Source organism: Cyclopterus lumpus, chromosome 6 (genome assembly GCF_009769545.1).
Source record: "Cyclopterus lumpus isolate fCycLum1 chromosome 6, fCycLum1.pri, whole genome shotgun sequence".
Taxonomy (NCBI): domain Eukaryota; kingdom Metazoa; phylum Chordata; class Actinopteri; order Perciformes; family Cyclopteridae; genus Cyclopterus; species Cyclopterus lumpus.
In genome coordinates, this window is record NC_046971.1 from 8883588 (window position 1) to 8890515 (window position 6928).

Consider the following 6928-nt stretch of genomic DNA (forward strand, 5'->3'; position numbering starts at 1 on the left):
CGTAATTGCGTCTCGGAGCTGAATAAATACACCAAGTGTCATTGGTCACTGAATGAAGACTGCAGGAAATAATGTCCCAATCCCAATGTTTGATGAATACATCTGTGATGATTATATGCATGTGTATATATATATATATATATATATATATATATATATATATATATATATATATATATATATATATATATATATCATTTCTGTTTGCATTTCTCTGATTTCATGTGTTTTTATGTTCCATCTTTAATCCTTAATGTTGTTGTATAAATATAATTTATCGTAATGAACACCCACGTGACCCCTCTTTGTTTACCTTTTTTTACGTCTCCATGCTTCTATTGGTAACTGCGTGTTTAACATCACATTGCAATGAATTGTGGGTATTTACCTTTGGCAAAGTCGGCATCTAATGCTGACTCCCACTTTTTCAGAGTGGGAGAAGAGGTGCGTTATCGTGAGCTCGAGCCAAACACTCAACGATTTGACAGTGGGACAGCCCTGAACCCTCACGGACTTAGCAGGAGCGCACTTCAAAGTCCGTAAGGGTGGAGATTGGGATTGGAGCAATAGAAGAAGAGGTTGTGCTGCAGGAAATAATAGAAGAAGAGGTGGTGCTGCAGGAAATAATAGAAGAAGAGGTGGTGCTGCAGGACACCATAGACGAAGAAGTTGTGCTGCAGAAAACCATAAAAGAAGAGGTTGTGATATTTTTATTGATTTTACTTCATGTTTATGTGAGCATTGAAGACACAAATTAATACCCGGAGCTAGGATCCAGATCCAGATGGTCGGTTTCCTAAAAAGCCGATGAGGTCCTCTTCCCGCTGAATGATTTCCTCTCCGTTAAAATGCTGCTTCCTGTTGTCGTGTTTGTCGTCGTCGACCTCCTCGTCGTAATCGATCGTGTCGGTGTCCCCTTTAAGTTGTCCCAAAACAGAAACGCTGATACACTTCATGTTCTGTTCCGTTGATCTCCAGCTCGACGTGGAGGAAGTTGAGTCCAGACTTCAACTTTCATGAAGAACTAGAACAGACCGGCCCACTTTGGGCCTCATGTTCACAGGCAGCGTTTGTAGCTGCGCCTTTACCCGCCCTCATGGGCAACGGTCGGCTCATGGCCAAGTTTCCTCTAAGGTGCTGTGGATACCCGTCTCCCGCCATCATATACACAGACAAGCACATGCACACACACTTCCTGACAGAGTCATTTATCTGCCCGAGTGTGTACACACAGTTGTCCACAGAACAGGGGCCTTCTAGGCTGGACACCCGCAGCAATAAACAAGCTTTGTTTCCCTTTAGAAACATGGATCTGACCTGTCGTTGGTACCCTGACTGTGATTAGTCCGGCAATAACAGAGAAGGAACCTACAGCAGAGCCACCTGCATTATTTATGAGTCTGGGTCAATGATTTCAACATCCACCAAAATGTTCCCATCAATATTCCAATTTAAATCATGTACAATCCAGGGAGTCATTGGCACAAGAGAGCGACAAGATTTAGATGTCTCGATACAATTGTATTCATTTTTTATAATCTATATCTACTGAGATAAAATGCTCGAGCCAAAGATGATGACACTTTAATGCAAGCAAACTGTAATTATCCTCTGGTTTTATGGCAAATACAAGAATATGTGATCTATAGAGCTACAACAATAACATGATTAATCGATCAACAGAAGATTAATCTACAGAAATGTTGATGATTCAAACATTTGATGGTCCCAGTTTATCAAATGTTTGGATTTCAGTTAACTTATAGTTAACTGAATATCTTTTGGGGGGTTTTGGACTGTTTGTCATACAAAACAAGAAAATTCCAATTAATAGAGAAAATGATCTGCAGATGAATGGAGAACTAAAATAACCCACTGTTTACAGTCCACTAGTCTACTGTTGAAGAGGAAAGGCTGTCTCTGTATCCTGTGTTTGTTGTAAATAAAACTGCTGACTCTCTCCACACGGCAAACTGTAACTAGAAGAAGGGTTATAAAATGTCACTCCAGAACAGGTGTCTATATACAGTACAGACACATGCAAACTAATACAAATACACACACGCACGCACACACACACACATGCACACAGGGATATAGCAGATGAATTTCTGAAAACTAAATAAAAATACGGTACAGAGACTGTGAATAGTTGTTTTGGTTTCGATTCAGTATCTTAGCTGTTGCTCGTTTTCATGGCAGAAAAAGTGTCTCTGAATATTTCCTCCGGAATTACATTTAACCGATGGACCACAAACTCTTTAGCCCAACCATTGCTAATTAAAATATTTTGGATGTTCAACGTCTCATTAATAGAAACGCAAACTGGAAGTCCTTTGACAGACTTCAAATGAAATATATATTTGTTGAAAACTTTATTGAACAACTATACAATCTATGAAAATGGGCATAAAACTGATTGAGAAGGAACCTTTATCATTTTGATGGTTGTTATTTATTAAAAGGTCAAATTATAAGTTTAATCACAACATAAACATATAGTCAGAGGTGGAATGTATCACAATTTCTATTGCATGCTTTAGAATTGTACACCATTACATTGCAGAATTAAATACTATTTTCCATCTCCAAGGTATAGCGCCTAGTTAGCTTAAAAATTAAGATTTTACCTAAAAAACACACAATGAGCTCATAAAATATGATGCATTGTTATAGAATAGACTAACAAACAGTTCACAAAATATTTCCAGTTAGCCCAATAATATAATATATTACATTATAACACTGACAGTGTGGTATTGTTTCTTACATATAACACAACTATACATGTTGTTACTCATCTTATATCAATGTGGCATGTTAAGATAAACATGTTTCACATGTCCCCCAACGTGCACTAGTGTGCACAGAACATATCCACAAAGTGGGGCTCAGTTTTTGGAGAATGATGAGGAAGAATAGTGGGATTGAATTAGAAGACGGTACTTAAGTCACTGGTGTGGGTGGGAGCACCGTGGGCAGAGAAAGAGAGAAAGTTGAAACACCGTCCCAGATGAATAATGTAATTCCAAAGTTTGAATGGAAAAGGAGCCACAAATTGTATTGCATATATATATATATATATATATATATATATATGCAGGGGAGTTGCATGTATTGAATATTTGATGTCAAAGTTTTCAAAGCTGCTCTGCCACCACAGTTCGCTCAGACCATGTGGCAGCGAGCTGGTGTGGGACGTGCTGCTTGTCTTAGACATTAGATATCTGCTCGGGCCTGGGGTTTATGCTAACCCAGGGAAACTGCACAAACTTGTATTATATATCTCTGTCTCTCTTGTTCTGTGGAGTATAGATTTACTTCCTAATACCTTCTCAAATAATGCAAAATAGAACTGTAGATTGTGGCTCCACACACCAGGCAGCCCTTGGTAATTGGTCCTTGTTTGTTCAAGACATGCCAGGAAAAACACCGTCCGTCCACCTTGTATGAGAGTTGTCCAGCACACAAAAGTCAGCTTTCATATGTGCATCTGGGCCAGGCGAGAAACGCCAAGGGAGCTGACTGCTCACTTCTATTTTTTTCGACGTCAGTTTACATGTTTTCCTAAACATGAGGAATGCTGCTGGGAGCTCAGGCCCAGAAAACGATCCTTAGGCTCTATTCACTTGTTAAGGAAACAGGGGGTCATGGGTAAAGTGCTCCACGGCAACTTTCCAGTCGAGAAAAAAGGATGAGGGTTATGGTCAACCTTTTCCAAAAGCATAATCACAAACAATTAGTCGGATTCTTATTGACTGCAAAAATACGTTGGCTTTGTTTTGTTTGTTTAAGTAACTAATAACTTGGAACAACCCTCAAACATACATCACTGTTGGGAGAAACTGTGATGATTTACTTCAACTGAAAGATCACAATGACCTTTATGGGATGACAAAATCCCATGACTGATGAAACTCTTTCCGATCCAACTGGATGAAGTCAAAAAAATACTTTGACTGCTTTTAGCTTGAAATTACTGTTTTTAAGGCTTTGAGCAATTTATATTTTAGAGACCTACGTTTTCACTTCGTAGTGACAAAATGTGATAAATAATCTGAGACCTGTTGAAAACCGGTTGATGCATTAGTCCAACGCAATCCCATAAACTGTATATTGTTAAAGCAAACAAGTTCAATATCAATAATGGATCACGGCAACTGTACTGGTTTGGTTCACTCTCACTGCTCTCTTCAGCACTGCTTTAAGCAGCTGAAGGCAGCCGTAAAAAAACTCTAAAATGTAACTACCTGCTCAGCACAAAATGTCAGACTAAGAAAGTTAGCAACCAGCTGGTGAACACAGTGGAACATTTAGCAGCTAAAGAGACAGATATTTCATTCTGGAGTTGGTAGAGACCAAAAACAGAGCTAAAAGAAGTTTTTTTATTTATTGGATATATTAATATTCACCAACTCCAAATGAATGATAATGTAGCTCTGTGTCTGTTTGCTAATATGTTTTCCATATCGACTTTAAATGTTGTCAGCTGTTAATAACAGTTGTCAATGCAAGTTTAAAAAGTGGTTTATGGTGAACGAACGATCACCATTTCTATATAATGTTGTCTTTTGACATTACAGACTCATGTTACCTGACATGCGGATTATACAAATACATTCTGTGCACTGAGGTTTACGAGGAGCTGCTTAAGGAGGACTTCACTCACAGAGGAATCCAAATAACAAGCTATTGGTCTTTCAAAGTCCAGACACAAACACTCATCAAGCATGAAAACCTACAGAACAATTTAGGCTACCACTCCGTATCAGCCAACAGCTGTGGGATTTCAGTAAAGCATGCAAGTCAACTTTCCTCTCCTGGGGACAAATCCTCCAAACTTTAGACATTCATAAGTCCGTTTTTCTGAATCACTTGTCAGGTGATTTACCGTAAAACACGATTTAGCCCCGTGATGAAAAAGAGAGAGAGTGAGACTTCAGCTCGATGTTGGCTGACCTTTGGAGGGTTGGCGCTTTTAAAAAGCAGACAGAGACACAGAGACAGAGGGAAGACAGGACACCAGCGCAGACTTCCTGTCCCCAAGAAGCAGGAGACGCACACTCAGCCTCGTCCCGGGCTCTGTCCCATCAGCTCGGATCTCACATGGCTGGTCTTCATCTCTAGATTCTGACAGCCCCTCTCTCTGCCTTTTGCGTGACTTTTATTTGGAACAGAGGCTTTTAAGCTGCCATGTATCCCCCGCTGTTTGTACCGTTTATCCTGGTTGCCATCACAGAGCATGGCGCCGGCACACGTCAGGCCTGTCTTGGAGAAGAGAAGAGGAGGAAGTGATCTATAAAGTGTGTGGTCCCTCAAGAGGAAGCAGCCAGAATGAGGCCTCCATTTACAAACTCTCACTCTCCACTCTTGTTCCCTTCTCTATCAATAACATTTTATGGGAAACACCTACATGGTTGATGCACTGAACAGAGACTTTTAAGGCAACATTTTTGCCTCTTAAATTGAGAATATAAAGCATCTCGCCCCTTCACTTTTCTCCCTTCATCAACTGAGGAGGAGGAAGGACTCAAAGTCTCCCATTAAGAACTGCGTGACGGCAACAGACTTTAAAAAGCCCTATTTAGTCTTCCCGGTGGCGGTCTGACGTCATTTAATGGAGGAAAGGCTGCCTTAAGTAAACTGACAAAAATGAGAAACCTCTCTAACAGCTTACAGTTGTCATTTTGTTAAGCCTGAGCATTGTAAACATCAGGGAAAAATCGTACATGATCTCTGCCGCTCATGAGCCTCTGCCGAGAACAATATGTGCTATAAGCTTTAAGTTTGAACACAGCAGAATCCTAAAGACTTATTAATTATGCATCTCATAACAAAGGAATGAAATACGTCCGACTGGATAATTCCGTAACACCCTGTTATAGTTTCATAGATCCAAGCATATGTCTAGCATGACATGAAACATCATGGCATTCATAAGTGAAAGCTTGACCCCCATGCAGCAGTTAAAATTGCCTAATGAGCTTTGCAGATCCAGATGTGCTGTCGAGGTGGACCGAAGGAGAAAAAAGAGCGAGGGCATGTACCTCACCTTTATATTTGTAGGTAAAAAAGCTAAGTAAAACAGCAAACTTTCCCCCATCTTCACATTTTCTGCAATCCAAGCATTACTGAGTCACAAAAACCCACAAGGTGCCGCCCAGGAAAACGGAGACATTTAAGGCGTTTTGGCTAAAATGTTAAACGGATGGCGGTGACAATGCTAACATTTCTCATGTTTGCCGAAGCACTTTATCCTCCCCACGTTAGCCGACAATGGTTTCCCTCATGCTCTCGTGTCAAGTCACTTTCCGTCAGTTGGCCAAGTACTCAACCCCTAAATATGTTTACTAGATTGCTATGGAAATGGGCACACATATAATACTGTCAGTTAGCAGCAGCACAACAAAAGCATATCATGTAAAGGCAGAACTTTGTTTTAACAGAGATTCTGAGTTGGCAGAGAGGGGTGTCCGTGTGTTTAATTAACCACCAAACTTCAGACTATGTTTCAAGGCATTAAATCTCCAAAAAAAAAAAGTAATTTCTTGAATCAAAGCTTTACTCTTTCCCTGTTACTGGATGAGAGTTTTGTCTGACTCCTCTTTTGTTGAGAGAAAAAGAGATTTGGTTCAATTTACAGAAGGCGTGTGTGCCCGGGGATACACTGAACATGATCGTGTGTCAGGAGTGTTTATAAGAACCGTGTGCACAGTCACTCTGTACCAACAGATCCTTGTTACCCTTTAAAGGCAAAGCCAGCGGAGATACATGTTATTGTTGAAATAGTGATTGAGAAGGAGGGGTACACATTTGTTGGTCTGAGTTGCCCCGAGCAGAAACACTTCTGATAACTTAAGTCAAAAGTAAAATATATATATAACTTTGTTGCACTTTAAACATTGTTTACTTTTGCTCTCATATTTCA